The sequence below is a fragment of the Chlorocebus sabaeus genome, chromosome 15, assembly GCF_047675955.1.
Source record: "Chlorocebus sabaeus isolate Y175 chromosome 15, mChlSab1.0.hap1, whole genome shotgun sequence".
In the NCBI taxonomy this organism is placed as follows: domain Eukaryota; kingdom Metazoa; phylum Chordata; class Mammalia; order Primates; family Cercopithecidae; genus Chlorocebus; species Chlorocebus sabaeus.
The window spans coordinates 18,538,035-18,558,305 of record NC_132918.1 but is presented as its reverse complement, the minus strand read 5'-3'; the positions used below and the strand labels follow the sequence as shown (position 1 = coordinate 18,558,305).

General features: G+C 40.9%; 1 protein-coding gene across 6 annotated transcripts in view; it reads right to left on the bottom strand.

Moving 5' to 3' along the window:
- Positions 1–20,271, bottom strand: part of TNIK (TRAF2 and NCK interacting kinase) — a 395,124-nt gene that overhangs the window by 184,816 nt on the left and 190,037 nt on the right. Inside the window, exon 1 of one of the 6 annotated variants that reach the window (XM_037988565.2) lies at positions 2,744–3,745. The exons of the other annotated variants lie outside the window; for them this stretch is intronic. The gene's annotated coding sequence lies outside the window, so the exon portion shown is untranslated. Of the gene's footprint in view, positions 1–2,743; positions 3,746–20,271 lie in introns of those variants that run through there. 6 annotated transcript variants of the gene reach the window in all.

Here is a 20,271-nt window from a genome sequence, read left to right as displayed (position 1 = left end):
ATTATTATTAATAGCTAATATCTACTATGTCAGGTTCGTTATAAGCATTTTACATACATTAACTCATCATACTCATCATAGCCCATTATGCTGTTACCCTCATTTTACAGATAAGGAAACGCACAAAAAAGTTAGATGACTTGTTGAAAATATCTATTATTTAACATAGGCAGCAACTCGTTTGACTTCTGCACTTTCTTTATTGCTTCCTTTTAGCAAACAAAAAAAAATATTTCTAACAGCTTTCACTAGATTGAAAATATTTTCAGGAGTTCACTTACCATCTTAGTCTTTCTAGCACTAGTTTTCCCCGCAAGATCTTGAGTTTTCAGCTATCATTTCTCAAAATGGAGTTTTCAGAAGGCAGGCGGTGACCTCAGTCTAAGATATACAAAGTTTTCAGGGGCCTGGCAGCTTGAGAAGTTGACATTATGATGAACAGATGGCCAAAAGTTCTACAGAGCAACCAACTCAGACTGGGCTGAACAGAAATGGTAGCAAAGGTAGGACTTTAATTCAGTCCTAAAAGATCAGAGAGTAAGATTGAGGGGAAGACAAGGAAGGACATTTCAAGCACCAAGTAAAGACACTGGCCAATGTATGAGGAAGGGCTTGAGTCTGTGTATGGCTATGACACCACGTGTGTGTAGAAAATAGCAGGATATGCAATTGGAGAAGACAAAGTCTCAATCAAGAACAGCTTCCTGTGTCACGCTAAGGAGTACTATGATAAAGAGTTTACACCTGGGAGTTATAGGATCAGACTGGATTCCAGAAAGGTTACCCTTTCACCATCTTCCCCACTCCTTCCCCACCTTCCTACTCACTACCACCCAGATCCAGGATTATAGTTCATCTGTCCTCTACCAAGATTTGGAGACAATTAATTCAGTCAGGATCTAAAACAAAGGCTGGCAGCGAAAAAATAATAGATCCAAAGAATAAATAAGAAGTAGAATCAACAGGACACGTAGATAGCGTTCTGGGTAATTGAAAGAGAAGACCTCCAGGAAGATAACATCTCTGGTGTGTACAAGCTAGGTAGGTAAGGGTGCCATTCTTTGAGACAGAAGACTCAGGGGGAAAACATGAAGAAGGCAGGAGGTAACTTCAGTCGAGGACATACAAGGTTTTCGGGGGCCTGGCAGACATCCAGACAGATGTGTCCATTAGTCCAGTGGAGAAGGCTGGGCTTCAGGAGGTCAAGTCAGTCTATGGAGACAGAAGGACTCACAGTGAACACCAAGAAAAAACAACCAGGGGGTGGGAAAAAAGAAAGGAGCAATATGGCTGCAAATCAAGGAAAAGAGAAAGTTTCAGGAAGGAGGAGGTGATGAGTTTCAAAAAGGAGGGTATGGTCAGGGCCAGGGATATAGAAGACCAAGTGAAATAAAGACTAAAAAGAGCTCATTCAATCTGGCAATTATGAAGCCCCTGGGACCTCAGACAGCAATGCAGAGACATACATCAGTTTGTATAGAGTGAAGGAAAAACTGGGAGGTGACTACGTGTAGGCAAACAGGGTAGAAAAAGTTGCTTGGTCTGAAAAGAGATGAAACTACTCCTCAGGTCTCACTGAAGATGTCTGCACGCTGAGAGGAAAGAGGCAATTCCGGGCAAGGGAGGAGACAACAGAAACAGCAGGAGGAGTCCTCTCACACAGAGGGAAAACTCTTACATTGAGGTAGGATGAAAGAAGATAAGAATGTGCGAAGAAGACGAGTTTGAGAAGAGAGGCAGAGGGAGACCTGTGGGATATCTACCCAATGAGGGATACTTGTCCAATGGCTCCACCTTTTCTAAAAGACATGGAAGAAGGTCACCTGTGGAGAACAATGAAGGCAGGGGCAGTGGAAGGGAGGAGAGGAGAGAGGTGGAGATTCGGAGCAACTATTCCAGGGAACAGGAGAAGGAACTGAGCAGGTACATACAGCTGATTATTATTATTATTATTATTATTATTATTATTATTATTATTTTTGAGACGGAGTCTTGCTCTGTCACCTGGGCTGGAGTGCAGTGGCCGGATCTCAGCTCACTGCAAGCTCCGCCTCCCGGGTTCATGCCATTCTCCTGCCTCAGCCTCCCGAGTAGCTGGGACTACAGGCGCCTGCCACCTCGCCCAGCTAGTTTTTTGTATTTTTTAGTAGAGACAGGGTTTCACCGCGTTAGCCAGGATGGTCTTGATCTCCTGACCTAGTGATCCACCCGTCTCGGCCTCCCAAAGTGCTGGGATTACAGGCTTGAGCCACCACGCCCAGCACAGCTGATTATTAAGCAGTGCTGAGTTGAGCTGTGCAGCCCAAATGCAGAAAAATGAACAGCTAGACTGACCTACAGGAAGGGGTCTGCAAGGTGGATATTATGGAAGAACAAAGGATAAGGGAGATAGTACATGTTGGCTAAAAAGGATTAAATTAAGGAATCATGAGGCCCAAGGCTGGAGAGACAAGTTATTAAAGTTTCATAGGGACTGAGAGACTGACAAAAGACCCGAGGGCTTAGTCAACATCAAAGAACAGGTGTGTAGGGTGTGAGGGAGTACAGGCTGGAAGCATCAAAGGCTGTGGTCTAAGACTGGGATGCTGTACATTTAAGATTTTAAAAGCAAAACAGACCTGGGTCATAAAAAGTCCAGGTTGTAAATCATAAGAGTGGGGGGTGTCATTCCAGGTAATAGCAATACAACTATAGTATCAATATTATACCATTTTACAAGTGAGCCAAAGACTAGATGACTTACTCAACATCACAGCTGGTTAATGGCAAGGCTAAAGTTTCAATCCAAGTCTTTGCTGCCAAGTCCTATGATCTTGTCATACAAAATCGTTTTACTTGGTACCTTTTTCTTTCAACCTTTGAATAAGAAATAATAAAATGGTGATTTTGCTTTCAGACTAGGACGAAGTCATAAATGAAAGAAAGCTGTAAATCTGACTTAAAATGCAAGTGACAATAACAGTTTGATTTTCAGAGCTCTGGTTATTACCCATAGTGTAGAAGCTTATGAAATTCCATTAAAGTGTATCTTTGCACAGTGTTTTCTTATTATAGAAACATTAAAAGTAACTAGCTATTGAACATGGCAACAAAAATAGTTAAGAACCACTTTATCTCATAAAACATAAATCCAGCCCCTAGTGGCATGTCTGCTATCATTTCACGATTCTGGGTCCCACTCCCTATTAAGTGCAAGGCTGTGTCAGGATGATTTAGGAAGATAAAGCAATGTTACACCACATATTTTCAACCCAGGTACCTTTAGGCATACATCCAAATGTGAATATCAGATCTGTACAAATGCAAATGGAGCTGTCATTTTCTTTGATTAAGAATCACTCAGGCTCTCCATCACCATGACTAGACAAGACAGAATGGTCTGTTGCCAACTTAAGGGGGATGGAGGGATGGGGCAGTGGTGTGGAAATGGCAAAGTAGGGGCCTCTTGCAGTGAGTTACTGCTCACCAGTCCTGGGCAGCCCTTAGGACATTATACGTTAAGACACATACTCAAATGGAATGATGGTGGTACACATCAGCATAATTCACCTTGAATAATTCATTACAAAAAGACGAATGAACAAATGTCAAATTTGCTACCTATGATATTAGCTATTACTGTCTTTTACGATATATATTAAGTGAGGAGCCTGCAGGAAAGCATATACTTTGCACGTTCTCACATACAGTTATTCCATAGCTATTTATTTCATCCACTCTTGAGGCAAGTAGGGTCTTTCCCTGTCAGGTGGAACCAATCCAACCCACCCAACCCAACCTACCAAGACTCTCTAACTGTTCTTAGCTATTCTGGTTTCTTACTGAGCTAGTAACTAATAGTTTGCTTTTACTGTATATTAACTTGTCAGGCTAAGGTTTTACATGATTACTATTTAATCCCCACATTGCCCATATGAAGTAGGTGCTATTACCACCCCCATTATACTAATGAAGAGAGCAAGGCACAGTACCAAAGTCAGTCAGTTGGGAAGGCCAGGCTCTTAGCCATGCCCGCATGCTTCTGCCTTTGTTACTCTGCCTTTCAAATTTCACCCAACTTCTGCTCTGTAGCTTGATGGCACATGTTCAGGAAGAATTCCCATTTACTTCAGTCCATACTGATTACTCCCTTCTCATAAGGAGCTCATCTACACCTGGATGGAAGCTTTGTTTTCCGGTAATGCCAGCACCCTCTAACATTCATGGGGGAGGCCTTGAAGAGACTGACTAGTCTTGTTTGCCTGGGAAACTGGTGTTGATGGATGGGACAGCTTCTTTGCAGTAGTGAGATTTAGGTTAAATAGCTCCAGTACCTTAAAAATTCCAAGATGTAACCTAAGCCCTAGATCCCCAAAATATTCAGAAACAGGGATTCCTAGACATCTAAATTAGGCCCTTTAAAAATTTCATGTCCAAACCTGATAGACTTTAAAAAATTAGAAATGAAGAATATTAGAGACATTCAAGTAGGAATATTAAACCCCTTCCATCCTACTTCTCTAAAGTCATGCAGCTACCTCAGAGGAAAGTAAGAACCCCAACTCCTTCAGCTGTGGGAACAACACAGGCCCTGTGGTCAGATGCCTTCAGTTCTGTCACTCACTGGCTGTGTGACCATGAGGAAATCATTCAGATCTCTTTAGATCTCAGTTTCCACACTAAAACCAGAGAAATGATACTTAAGGCCGTTATAAGAACCAAAATAGCTAATGTGAAAGTTCTGTAAACCGTATAGTGCTCTAAAAATGCTACGCACTTCCATTATTAGTCTACATTTGGGATTCTGACTTTGATGACAGAGATCTGTTTTTATCTTACAATCCTCTGCTGCAACAATTATCAACTGATGGTGTCCCAGACCACTGTCAAATACAGTGTACATTATTTAAAGACCCCAAATACCAAATGGTCACAAGCCTAGTGTGTTATTGTGTCTGAAAGCATTTGAGTGACCAGAGAATGACTGAAGCTCTCATCTAAATAACAGAAGGAAAACCAGAATAACCCAACAAGAGGTATCATGTACACACACCAACCGCCAGACAGGTTAAAGGTGGGCAACATCCTATGAGAGATGAGACTAAATTAAAGCACATGTTGGAACCTGCCTGTGGTCTGGGAAGAATAGCAGATACAGACAGCAGAGAACAGCAGGGACAGACAGTAGAGACCAGGACACAGATATGAGAACTTCCTAAAGAAGGAAGAAGGGATGAGTCCATTAAAAGATGACAATTTAGAATGTCAAGAGTACTCTGGTCTGTTCTAAAATGAGGCTGGCTACTTGTGTTGTCAGAGGCCTTAGATGATGTCTGCATGTTTGGGTAATGATTTGGGATGATATGAACTGATAGCTAGGCCCAGAAGTGAGAAACAGGTACTGTCTAATAGTTATCAACCTTCCTGCCACGGTCTTGGGATGAGTTCCTCTGTCCTGGGAAAGTTGGCTGGGGCTGAAGCACAGAGCAAGGGCCATTGCAAGGTGCTCCTTATTAGGACATTTTTCATCTAACTCAGAACCACAGACTATATGCACTTAATTGGAGCCTAAATTATCAAGAACCTGTATTCCACACATACACTATTTGATACTTAATATAAATAATGTTCCCAATTTTATTTAGCAAAACTAGCCAAACTTGTACTCTAAATGAATGTTATCTCTAGGCACTAATACCATTGAGGTTTAAATCATTCTGAAATTACCTACATCACATCTCTTTGAATATTGAAAAAGAATACGGCCCATCTTTGTTAAAAAGCATATTTAAGTTTTTACATTTAATGTCATTCTAAACTGGTAAGGAAGGTGAAAGATTGAGTTGGATAAAACTGTTAGAAAGTTAAAATGATAACAGACCAAAAAGAAATTTTGTGGTTTGTGTATTTCATCACCAAAAGAAAGTAGCTCCCAAATATGTAGGGCAATTGCAACAGTTTTGAAGGAAATAGGTGCAATTCTCTAAGGGAAAGGTCGTTCATTTGCATAGATAAAACCTGGGGTGTGTGTGTGTGTGTGTGTGTGTGTGTGTGATATCTCTTAACAGCCAAAACAATCTCCTATGTTACCTACAGCCATTGTTTCCCCTCCCTTATAAATACATCTTCCTTGCAAGCAGTTTGTGTGTGAGGAAACGCCTCCGTTTTCCCTATGTTCACTAGTTGGTTACAGCCTAGTGTTGGGCATACAGTAGGTACTAAATAAATGACTGACTTTTAAGCCTCAAAACTTAACTATAGATAAGTGTTCTGAACACAAGAACTAGAAAACTCAAGCGATATGGACAGCTGATGAAAAGTAACTTGTGCACTTATATAGGCAGATGTAATTAAAAATGAGGGGAGGAGAAGAGAGGAATAAACAAAATCACCCCAAAAACTCAAATCGTGTGCACGACATTTATCTGAAAGTGTCATATATTTTCATTTTATAGCATTAGGAAGCTGCCTTATGATCATTCAAGGTGGGTAACATGCATATTAAAATACAGCTGTGCTATCTCTGCATTGTTCTGCCCACTTAGAAGGTAAAACACTGAAGCAAACATGTGGCCTGTCAACGGGAATTAAATTAGAGTGATATTTTACATCATTGCATAGCATTGGTTCTTTGACATTCACAATGTTAACTTTGATGTAAGAAATCAGCTAGGTTAGTTTTATCTGTTTATCTGGGAAAAACTTAATCTGGGTTTTGTAAGAAAATAATGGGGTGGTGGGATGGGGAGAGCATTCGGTTCCTGGTGACACCATCTAAATCTTGAAGAACATAAAAATAAACAGCTAGGATTTCACCATGTAAGACAGGAAAAATGGGCACTTCAGAAAATTTAAACGGAGTAGGTGTGTGGAGAAGCATTTCATATTTTAGAATGCATAGTTTTTGGGGGTCGAAGGAAACCACTCTTAGTCAACTTTAAGAAATAACTAGGACCGGGCACGGTGGCTCATGCCTGTAATCCCAGCACTTTGGGAGGCCGAGACGGGTGGATCACGAAGTCAGAAGATTGAGACCGTCCTGGTTAACACAGTGAAACCCCGTCTCTACTAAAAATACCAAAAAAAATTAGCCGGGCGTGGTGGCCGGCGCCTGTAGTCCCAGCTACTTGAAAGGCTGAGGGAGAAGAATCACTTAAACACAGAGGCGGAGGTTGCAGTGAGCCGAGATTGCGCCACTGAACTCCAGCCTGGGCGACAAAGCGAGACTCTGTCTCCGAAAAAAAAAAACAACATCACCAAAAAACACGAAAGTATCTGGGAATGTTAAACTATGACTTCAAAGCTGTCCCTCTTGCAGCCTCAGTGAGGTGGGAAAGGTCTCTGATTTCAGGCACCCCTCACTCTGGCTTAATTCTTTCACTCTCACATATGGTTGTCTGATAAATCCAGCTAAAAACAAAATCTGTGATGAGGCCTCAACTTGCTCCTCTGTATCCCAACCCTCACTTTAAGCTTGTGACCAAATTGCTGAAGTAACCTCCTTTCTCATAGATCCGTCTGAAAAAAACAAACAAAAAAAAAAAGAAAAGAAAAGAAAAGAAATCAGAACACAGGTCCCCCTAACCCCCGCAATTATCTCAAATGTCACGGTTTGGAAGTTTAGGCTGGATGGACCATCAAGACCCTAGGATAAATTAAAGTGACAAACATATCACCTTCTCCCAAATCCTCTCTGAACAGATCACCTTTTCATTACCCTCCCCAAGGGAAACTCTGATCAAACAAATCTAGCCACTCTTTCTGTTAAAGAGCAAAACTCACAAAATTAAAAATTCATTCTTGAAGATTGGAAAATAGCAGGAAGTGCCTTCATTCTACACATTAAAACTTCCAGAGAAATCAATAAAACAAAGAATGTAACTAGTTGGCCTTCAAGAGTTGAAATAAAAACACACAACTAGCAAAATTGTGAAGTGTGTCTTTCAGGATCCATTTTTCTGGGCATGACTCAGATAACCAGCCATTTAAATCATTTATAAACCATTTATTTATATTTATATTTATAAACCATTTATTTATAAATAAAAAATAGTTTTTTTAATATCTGCTCTTAAATTCTTAATTTACTCCAAAGTGCAAATGATTAATAACTACATTAAATTTCCTTTTTTCTTAAGAATGTTTATTTTAGCTAAACAGTAACTTCTAGCACTTACAGAACAACAGAACAAAGACCTTCCATAGCTCATCTATACTGATCTTAATGTAGCCTATCACTAAAGACATTTTACAGAATAAAACCACCAATAGTCTTAAAAACATAATTTGATTTTCTTAAGGACCATTCTCCAAAATCTTCTGACCCCAAAGACCCCACCACACTCTTCCTCTATCAGGCTGCTACAAGATGAAGGAAGGATGAACTAATTTACAGAATTTCAGGCTTTACCTAGACCAGTAGAGAATGAAGTTCTTAGGGTTTTAATATTTGCTCACCCTTCCCCATATAAAGCAGAGTCTCGAATATAAACCCAGATTTCCTGCCTGCAACTGTTAATTCAGTTTCTGGATATACATTACCAAGATAAACTATTAGATACAAGCATCACCCAGATGTTTTGTACTATTAATATGAATAATCCTATCAGCCTCTCCTTGGGGCAGAAAACAATGATTATTACTGATCTAATTTCCATTACCGGATGAAGACTCCCAACTACTAATACAGATACATACGTCTATCTATCCCTTTACAGCTAACATGAAAGGGCTAAATGGAAATACTGGTGGCATAGCATTTATCCATCATTTTTGTGGTAATCTGTGGGCAGATAACACAATATAGACTCATTCCTTTAATTCAATTTCATAATCAGAAAGAAGTGATATGTAAAATATGAGTACAGAAAAGCTATTTTCAGAAAATATGATCTGATTTTTCAGTTTTTGAATAAGCAAAATAAATGTTATAATTTGGAGTATGGTAATAGCTTTGGGAATTGTGTTCTGAGAAGTAAAATAAAAAGGGATTTAGTATGTAGATTAATCATATGGCTTTTCCAAAGATTCAAAATTTTGAGAAAGTCATTTTTAACATATCTGAAAATCACTTAGAATTTTCAGCGCCATCCTAGCCTCTTCCCCTAATTTTGGTTCATAACCACATCTTATTTTGCTGGATTGCAACTGACTTTGAGGTTGCAATATGTTTTATCTGATGCTGATTCAATTTAGACAATAAAGGAGTGAAGTTCTTGAAAGAAACATCTGGCCAACAAAACCTGATATGAGCAGAGAAACTATTAATCATTACTCTGGGTTATGGAAAATCCCACATTCAAATAAACCGAAAAGATTCTTGAAAATCTATCCCTCTACTCCCCATGAGGAAAGAAACAGTAGATTTTTCTAAAGCTCTCTGGGTGACAAATGCTGTCTGGTTACAAGCAATGCTCCATCTTAGCTAGAGCTAAGATGGTTTCAGAATCAAACTACAAATCATTTTGAAAGTTTCCTGTTTTGCAAACTCCGGATACAAGCTAAAGCGATTTTTCTATTCACTACCTAGACATCACCTGCTCATCAACAGATTTTAAAAGATCTTGCAGAGGCAAATTTCCAAAAAAGGTAGCCTAAGTACTTATCCACTATACCACCTCTTCAAAAGCAGCAGAGAATAAATACAAAGTTGTCTGATTAGTCAGTAGACAAAATGAATTCAAGCTGAGGCGCCTGAACACGGGCAAAGGAATGTTTTGTGCCACAGGCCCAAAGGAACAAAGCTCATTTTGCTGCACATTCTCAGGTGTCATGGTTCATATCCTGGAGTGCCTTTAGGGACCCCAGGTGTGGCTGCTGCTCAGTGTTTCAGAAACGTTCTTCTGTTTGGAAGGACATTGAAGAGCCGTAAACGCCACAACGGTTTCTCTACTTTCTAAGCCCTCTATGGTTCTGAAATTCATCCCATCTCCTTGGATTTATATTCGTTGTGGGTATGGCTTAGTGGTGATGGGGGAAGGGGTCTAGTTCTCCAGGAGGAACTCAAAGGAAGGCAGTTGTATAGAACCACAGAAAGATATAGAATTATAGAATAAAGTATTCTGAGCAGCCAATAAGATGACCATTTGCTACTTTGCCACACAGAGGAAAAACAGCTCCTAATAAGGCAAAAAAAAAAAAAAAAAAAAAAAAAGTACCCAATTGTCCTCTTGCCTCTTTTGAGCATGGCTATTATTTCGGGGTTTTTCCAAGCCTTGTGTTTTTTCATCAGTTATTTTCTTTGATTCTGATGCCTACCTCACTATGCATGGGAACAGAAAGCAAACTATTAGAAATTTTCACACTGCCAGAAATTCAACAAATGAGTCTACAATTCCCAAGGCCCAGGGCCTAGAGAAATACCAGCTGAGAATTAAAATAAGGAGAAAGAGAATCTATAAAGAGGTTAATTAGCTTATGTGGTACAGTCGAGGGAGGCAGAACATTTTGCTGGGAAATAGCCAGGATGTCCCAATGGGGAGATGCAATCTTCTTAACCAAACGAGATGCCTGGGGAACTCTTTTCTACAATATTTCATAAACACTAAAAAACAAAGCCACAGACACAAAGGACAGAGTGCTGGCCATGAAGAATCGTGGGGAGCTATTTCATAAACACTTTAGGAAATACTATTTTGTCCTCCGGCCAATTTCCTCTAAGCTTCAAGGTCAGAAATAACTTTATAAAGGGTGACTAGCTGAGGAGTCATCCAATTTACTTCCTACTGACCCAAAAGAGAAGCCACTTATTACCACTGGCGGGAGTGGATGAATTCTGACCATCCCCATTCTGACTTTGGAGTGAGTTTGTGACTGCAGTAGGGCATCTGAGTTTGAGGCCAGGGATTAAAATAAACTGAAGGCTCACTCAGGACAAAAGAGTAACACTGGCCTCCCCATGAAGAGAGAGTCCTCTGCACTTCCCCAGGGGTGAGTGTAGGACGGTATATTTTCAGTTTGGTATAAAACCATCAGGAGCAGAATAACTCGGCTGCTGAGAGACAGGTCTACTTCCCTAGGTCTGAACATCCTTTCCATCTTTCTTTAAACTTAAAAAGCACCCACCAGGAACTGTTTACTCTGGTTTTAAAGTGGAACTGACATGACCAGTGGCTGCACAGAAACCAGCCAAGAGAACAATGAAGTCATCAAGGAGGCAGCCCTGGGCCCGTTTCATTTCAAAAGAAGACTGCTCACCACTGTATGCTACTCTGCCAAGGTCCTAGAGACTTTGAAGAAGCAAGGAACCATGCTGTAGAACCAGAGCAGGCGGTACTTTAGGATTGGGAATTCATCTTCCACAGGCTTAATGTAAAAAGAGGTTTAAATGATTCCATGTCACTGGCCATCATGGTAGCATGCAAATTTACTTAGCATTACAGGAGTCCAAATATCAGCTCTAACCCTACCAGACACGTGACCCTGACACTTTAACCACTCTCAGCCTCAGTCTCCTCATCTGAGAATAACACCTCCCATCTCAGATAGGAGCTGGGACAGAGTCTATGTGAAATACAAAGCAGATGCTCATGACATAACAACTACTGTTGTTGCTGTAGACCTTGTTTGATAGTATTTATGCTCGTCACAGCACTCTGTCCTTGTGATCTGGCTTCTCAGAATGGAAAACAACATTCTAATGACAATAAAAGCATGTAGGACATGTCAGGTACTTGGGAACCCATGCCACTTTCAAAGTCCAGCTGGGGTTCCCACCGGCAACGAAGAGCCAAGAAAATTGTCCGCCGAGAGCCCCTTCTCTTGGGACATCAACACCCCGTACATCTTCACCATAAACTAAGCCACACTTGATGTGACTTTCTGGAGAGCGGCTACTCTTTCATCCTAGTTCTGATGGCATTACACTGCCGGTGGGGATGGAATTCCACACATGCGGACAGAGACACAGCTTCTCGAAATCCCTCAATAACAAACTGCTGTTGGAATTCTGATTTCATTGCTGATGAATCTCATTCCTGAGGTACAAGTCACAGAGCCTTTTATGGTTCCTGCATTTAGAGACTGTCCCTAGCCACTACAGACAAACACATCATCTTATGCTTAGAGACTGGTGCTTTTGTCCCTCATCTTCATTTTTCCACCACAGTGATGACTGATGCCCTGCGATCTCATGAAGAATAATGGCAGCAAAATGAAAAGCATATGTGTCATCTCTGGGAAGACACGTGGGCAGTAAAATATAGCTGTACCAAGGCTTTGTGGCCATAACTCTTAATATCTCTGTACAATTGGAAATGATTTTTAAAAACCTTTATGATTAATATTTTATCTAGGACTCCTACCACTGTGGAGGAATAGAACAAAGAAAATGCACATCACAAAGAGCCTTAGCATCAATAAGTAAGAAATCTTTAAAGAACTACACTATCTCACCCTAATGATTTCCCTACTGACCTGAATCAACTTTCAGAAAGAAAATGCAAGTAATAAAGGCCTAGGAGATGGGAGGATGACTCATTTGTTTCTCCTTCTAGCTGTTTTCTAATTCCCCTCACCTTTTTCCAATGCCCCATGTCAATCAAAGAAAGGAAAGCCAACAGGCTCTCCTCACAACTGCCTGTAGCAACTACATAGGCCACCCATGAGACCAGTAAAGAAAAGCCAAGTCCAGGCTCCTCTTGGTCAGGGTCAGTCAAATTCCAACTTACAACAGATAAAAAGGAAGCTCTTCCGAGTCAGGCCCAATCTAGGACTTCTCTCTATTTCTTCCAGGGACACCATGCCTGGACCTGCCCTCCTTCTGCCCACTCCACCTGGTTCCCATAATTTTTCTTCCTGTTCACTTGACCCTCTAAGAAACTCTGGAGGTAGGGTTTATCCTACTAGTGAAGTATCAGCTAATACAATTCAATGATGATAATCTCATTACAATCTCAGTAACCAATTTAATTAATTTACTCCTTGGGCTGCTCAGAAGCTCTGTCTCTCTCTCTCATGCACACACATAAAATAATCAGATGCACATGTGCATACACACATACAAACACGCTACTGAAATGTGACTTCTTCTTATAAATATTCATGGGTCTATCAACCTTGTAGTGTGCTGTAATAATCTACATTTTGCGATTTTCCTGTGCACAGCTTACATTCCACAAAGTCAAGGGCAGTGTGTTTTATATAAGAGTGTGTGTGTGTGTGTGTGTGTGTGTGTGTGTATCTGGCACATAGTGTGTGCTTTATAAATGTTGGGGGAATAAATCTCAAACCTGGACTTTACATTCAGGCGAGTGTTGACAAAAAGTTGGAAGGACAGACCTGATATTTAAACATAACTTTTAACCAGAAGGCAGTCACATGAATCTTTCAAGAGCCACCCTTAGGAACCTACCCACAGCTGATGGGATAAGACTTAGGTTTTAGGGTTAAGTAAGAGTCAGCAGTTGTCTACTGGCAATTGATAACTATTCCTGAATACTCTGCCTGGTGGCCTAGAAGCTGACCCCTCACAGGAGTCCAGTCAGGACCACTGAAGATATGAGGAGCCTCTAACACTAAGCCCTTGAACAAAGGAGGTGGAAAGGATTCCAGTGCCTTACATTTTGCTTCACCCTCATGTTGGAAAGACCTTAACACTCATAAATGGAAAGAAATAACCCAGTAGATTACTATACAAAAAGAGGGAAGAGAAAACAATTTGCCTGGCTAGTCTCATGGCCAAAGGTAAAGAATTAATGGAAATTAAGGCAAAAAACTGGAAAGTGGTATCCATAACCGAAAAGCACAACCTCTTATTAAGCCAGGCACTCTTTATAATATCATGGAATCATACTTCTGAACTCTGTCATTGTCTGTTTCGTTGTCCTTGTCCCTCACCCAGTGCTCTTCCAGAGATCTATTGCATCCCTCTTCTTGCCCTCATTCGCTAAAGCCCTCAAGGTATTCATCTGTAGTGCAGAGCTTGGCTGTGGCATGCCATATAACAGGATGTGACAATCCTTTGCTTGTCCAATCTTTAGTTAGCCTTCTGAATCTCATTCTAGGCCTATCTGTGCACTTCCTTGTAAAATCCAGTTTTAGCAAAAGAACCCTGCTAAGTCAGTTTAGCCAAAACCTCCTATCCTCAATAGCTGATCATCCCTGATACCTGATTATGTTTCCTCCTCCTCCACCATGCCCCAGGTGATGTCTTATCACCCAGGTTCGTTTTTAGCAAGAGTCCTGTTAGGTTGCTTAGCCAGAATCCCCCTTAATCCTGAAGTTTCCTCTTAGTATTTTCTACCTGCTAACGCCCACACAGAACCTTGGCTATAAATTCCCACTTGCTCAAGCTGTATTCAAAGTTGAGGCCACTATTTCTCTCCCGCTGCAAGATGCTGTTGCAATGGTTCCTATGCCTCTCCCAATGGCCTTGAATAAAGTCTGCCTTACTGTGCACTGTAACTGAGTGTCACTGAGTAACTTTTTTCCCTAACAGATGAAAACCTGGGGAAATGGCATCCCGTCCCATCCCCACCACCTCCCCAAGACACACACACATTTTAATGAAAGCGTTAATTTCCAAGAGGGGAAGGATGTGTTGACTTGGCCGGGGCGGATGGAGAGTGACTAGGGTACAGAGGCTCCCATAATTAATAGCATCTTTGTACTATGAGTTCTGTGGAGCTAAATTGACATGCTCTTGAGAAAACAAGAGGGTTGAGCTCAGCTCACAATGGTGGCTGCACCATCTGGTTTCCAATGAGTTGTTTTTAGCTAAATTTTCAGTTAGGCTCATTAAAACCTAAGACACTTCAGTGTTTAGTTTAAACAAATGGGCTCACACAGCCCATTTTAAAAACTCAATAGAACCTTCCTTTCCTTTAATGGCTAAAGTGCTTTACAAAATTCCTTGGGGTCAAATGGGATGTTTTTCCAAAGCTAGTTGTTTAAAGCTATTCCTAAGTAACCACTCACCAGATAACGAGGGTTATTACTGAAATACCGCAAATTTTATTTTCAAATATTTTCCTAGACTAAAGGTTTATCTTATATAAAGATTTATCTTACATTAGGTATTTAATAAAAACCTAGGACCACTAGCAATAGATTACTTAAAAGCTTATGAGTCACATTTCAAAGAGATTTTGTCTGCTTTCCTTTCTTCCTCCATCAAAAGCCTACTGTGTGCAAGGATTGAGGACCTCTGCCTGGTCTCCAGCCTCAGTTTTGGTGCCATGCCTCTCCTCCCACCTTTACCCATACAAGGCTACTGTCTTGCCCTGTGCAGCTATAGCATTTCTTCCACCCTTCCATACTATGCCACATCTTTACACCTTTGCTCATGTTGATTGCCTTCCCTTTTTTTGCTTAGTAAACAGACATACATATTTTATGATCGAGCCCAAGCATTACTTTCTATGTTCAAGTCTTCCTGATATTTCTTCCCAAGCAGAATCAATTGTTTCCTCTTTTCCTTACACATAATGTTAGTCACAACTTCCCACTTACTTATTTGCATGCCTGTCTTTCCTACTAAATGTCAATCTACTTTCAAACAGGAACCCCAGCAACAATGATAGTTCCTGGTAAGTAATCAAGAAATGTTTGTTTTTTGGATGGATGGATGGATAGATGAATATCATTTTCGCTAAAATCAAGGCAAATAGCCATGTCATAATTCGGAGTGTAAAGAAATCTATTTTAATTTCCTGTCTTCCTGTACAGAGTATGACTTCCTTGTATAAATATGACGCATTCATTCAACAATTGAGCGCCCAATCCTATGGGTCATTGCTTCAGGTGGTGTGGCTACAGCAATAGGCGAGGCAGACAAAGTCCCTCTTCTGATGAAGTTTGAACAAATAAATAAATAAATGCAGACCATTTCAGATAATGACGTGTGTTATTCAGAAAATCAAATAGGAGAGAAAACACAAGGGCGGGATGGTTTGCAGGGAGGAGACACAAAACTTTGGTTTGGGTAGAAAAATCCTCTGTGAAGAGGTGACATTTGAGCTGTTTCCTGGATAACAAGACGCCCGGTTTTATGAACAACTAGGATCAAATATGAATACTATTACTTATAACCTTCTCAATCCTAACCCAGCAGCGGGGTCGGTGGTCAGCCACTCTGGGGTCACTGGGAGCAAGATGATGACAGCGGTCTCACTCTGCTCACCTCTCCAAGGGAGTTTTCATGACTATGTTATGAACCATCCTAGAGTGAGGGCAGACTGACCTAGAGATTTACCTTCCTTTAGTTCTGTTTATAAAAACTCTCTGCTCAGTTTGATTTCACTGACCTTTTTAATAAAACAACCAGATTTAGTGTTTGCCTGTCCTCATGTACCCCTCCCATCACATCCCACCCCACCCCACCCCACTCCACCTCCTCTGTGATATCAGCCTGAATGTCATTCTTCATCACTTTCATCTGAATATTGACAGAAAGAACAAAAGGTGGTGTTTCACATCTCAATTTATCTTGTCCCCCAGAGTTCATAAATCAAACAAAAATTCTACACAGCTCCTTAAAATACTCTGAAAGATAAAAGATCAATGTCTGGAAGCAACTTTTCTCAGTCATTCGGAACAGAAGCAACAAGTGAGAAATAAAGCCGCCCATTCCTAACATTAGAGTAGCTTCACCTGGCTTCTCAAGGGGAGTGGCATTTGTAAAGCTCTATGGTTAAAGCACTATGGAAAGCAGTTATATTAATATACTTACGGAGAACTGCAAAAAAAAAACCAGTCCATTTTTTACTAAGCAGTCAGTTGCCTACCAAAAAAAATTCTTCCCTTCTTCCTTGATGAGGGAACCTCAATTTTGTTCTAATAGCCATGCCTCAATAAAATGCCACTATTTCTGGTTCTTGTATAAATCCTGATCTATCTCAATAATCCCAGCCCTTCTGCAAGTGACTGGTTTAGCGGGGAGCGGGTGTGACCTGTATGGGTCAATGAAGTAGGAGGCAAAAATCTATTGGAGGCCTCTGGAAAATTTTCCCTGCTGATGAAACACTCATAGAAAGAGCCCTTTTCATAGTGCTGGACATTATCATGCCTGCATCTGACACATGGAACTTACAAAGCCATATTGACTGTCTAGGTAAGCTAGCCTAAAGACAAGCTAAAAGCCTTCCAACTGATAACCGCTGTCATCTTGAAAAGTCACCAGGCTATTCCCAGCCTTAAAAACAAGTAAGTTGGGCTAAACTTTAAGGTCTATTCCAGTTCAAAAAGTGTGGGATTCTCACCAAGGCACCTTTTAGTGCTATTTTAGTTAGTAGAGCTAGTGTTGGCATATGTGATGCTACCTGTAAAAAACTCTGCCAGGTGACCAGAGACTCATAGGGAGTTTTGTTCATAGGAGGATATGAATTGGGATTTGCACACCTAAAGGCTTTCAAATTTAACTTTTGGAATAAATCAAGAATCAGAGCAGGTTAAGGAAGGGCATTAGGAGAAGTAAGACGTTTATACTGACTGTGCCAGACTGCAACTCTGTCAACAGAGAGAAACAATTTTGAGAGGAAAAAAAGGGAGGGGGTTTTCAAATTTAAATGAGGTTGCCTTTTTCAAAATCTCTATTTATTCATTTATCCATTTGACAAATTTTTATGGAACACCTACAATTCGGTAGGCAATGTCTATATGCAATGATGTCTAAAACATACAATTCTTTTCCTAAAGGAGTGAATAGTAAGTTCAGTGAAGGTCACAGAAAAGTAAAAATGTATTACAGTATTTCTGACAAGAGCCATTATTAGAAGAAAGCCCAAAGGAGTATGGGAGGCCAGCCAGGTAAGCGGGCTTACCCTAGGACGAAGCAAGTGGTGTAGGAAAGGCTTCCTATGGAAGCAACCCTTAAACTGAGACTTGGAGGAGGTTATGGAGGGCAGGGCAGGAAGAGGCCTGGCACACTGGTAGGAACACAAATGTTTTAATAAGGCTGGAGTATTGGGTGTGGGGCAGGAAGCTATAAAGCTAGAGAGGTAAAAGTTGGGACCAGGTCACTTGAGACATTGAGACATGCTAAAGAGTTTGTGAGATTATATATAGATAGAGAGATAGAGAGAGAGAGAGAATGGGAGAGAGAGAGAGAAAGAGAGAGAGAGAGAGAAAGAGAGAGAGAGAGAGAGAGAAAGAGAGAGAGTTTTGGTCTTGCTGCACAGGCTGGAGTGCAATGGCGCTATCTCAGCTCACCTCAACCTCTGCCTCATGCGTTCAAGTGATTCTCCTGCCTCAGCCTCCCGAGGAACTGGGATTACGGGCATGCACCACCACACCTGACTAATTTTGTATTTTTAGTAGAGACGGGTTTCTCCATGTTGGTCAGGCAGATCAGCACTTGGGAGCAGTGTGAAACAGAAGGAAATCTGTCTGCAGGTGCTTTCTAAGGCCCCCATCCCGGGTTCCCTCACAGTCTCCAGAGGCTCTCAAATTAGAAGAAATTCTATAAGCTTGCTTCTGCTGTGGAATCAATGAATGAGCACAGTTTAAAGTACAATTTTGTGTTTTAAAGGGGGATAATCTCTTAACACAGAAGGAGGAAGCTATACCCCTGCAATCCCTGTAAGGGGATCTTGGAGATAAATTTAGGTAAGCTAAGTTTACAGGTAAGGAGACAGAGGCCCAGAAACACTGTGGAATGTTCTCCGAGTTCACCCATGGCATTTCAGACCCCTGCCTTGAGAGGGGTGGTGGGTGGCTGGGCTCCCTTCAGAGGCTGCTGAATTAGGCCCAATAGGCTGCCAACTACTGAGAACAGTCGCCCTTTCCTTACGGAACACCTTGACCAGAAGTTCCATGTGGCATGGCATGGCAGACAAGATAGGTGCTCATTAGGCATCTACTAGAAGAAGGGAAAATCCTGCTATTTCTCCTGCAATTTGAGAATGTGAAAATGAAGCCAGGTACTCCCCAAATGTAAGAAAAAGAAGGAGAATATGGTGCATGAGGGTATTTTCAAAAGAAAAAGCTGGCAAATGACAAAACCCAAGAAAATTGGCACAGCTGCTTGCCATCTGAAGAATCAAAACCTGAAAATATTTCAAAGAATAGAAGAAAACCTAGAGAAATTGTGACTTAGGACCAATTCGGATAGGACTTCTAAGCAGACAATGTTCAGTTTTCAAGATGTGTGGATGCTCATTTTCAAAACTTACACTGACTTCTTCTTAGAAGAGCCACAGGCTAGAAGAGCCTTCTCAGTGGAACCAGATTCTTTTGTCTTTAATGACACAACAGGTACTTACGTGAACTGTGTGGTCTCAGACCTGCATTAATTTTGGCAGACACAGATTTCAAAACTGGTGAAAAACAAAACTGGAAGCCGGCCACTCTTAAAGTGTTTAATTTCTTTGCATTTGCAATTCAAGCAGATGCTACCAACAAAATACATATGCAAGAATGGTTAAAGGTTGCAAGGGAATGGTGATTAAAATCATCTTTATAAGGTGATTCATTTTGTGAAAGCTACCAGGGATGTGATAAGCCAATATTAATGTAATTAATCAAGGTTACTGGGGAAATAGAGGGAAAGCGGAATCTTAAAAAGAGACTGGACAGTGGTTGAGTTCTAAGGAGAGTTGATCTGAGTCACTAGTGATTGCTTTAAATAAGCACTTTTTTTTCCTTTTTAAAATTATGAGAAGGGCAAAAATTATCAAATAATCTGCAGTTGGCTGTTCAGTTATCCCATGGCTCCTGGGGTCCCCATATGTAGCCGGCCAGGCTGTCATGGCACCTCCAATTCAGATACATGACATGGCCCAGCATACTTCCAAATGCAATCTAGAATCAAGAGGTGGCAGATGTAAATGGAGCACGGGCCCAGGAAGCCGTCCGGATTGAGAGAGGAAAAAAAGGAGGGAAAGAAGAAAAGATGGAGGGAAGATAGGAGGAAAGAGAAGAGAAAAACGAAGAAAATAGCAGGAAAGGAAATGTTTCTCTTCCACAGTTGAGATCACTGTTGACAAAGGACTGTGGACTTGAGTTTTAGAAAATGAAACAAAAGTAATGTAAGTTGCTAACATTTCCAGGAATTAAATTGTCGTTCACTACCCTTCCCAGGACGTAGCTGCTAAGGAGATAAAGGATTCCATTTTTTTTTTTTTTTTTTTAACTAAAAAAAACCTACATTAGAGTCTAATACATAAGAGTGGGAAAACAAAGCAAACAACTTCTGGAGGAATCTTTCCCTCTCAGTTTCCTTTCATCTTTTTTCAAAGTAGAGAGGAAGGAGTCTTCCTTAGGTTGCCCCCCACCCAAGCTGTCACCTGGGCACACAGAGAATGACTGGGCTTCTCTTTACATATTTGAAACGCCTACTTAGGGTCTTCAGACCTC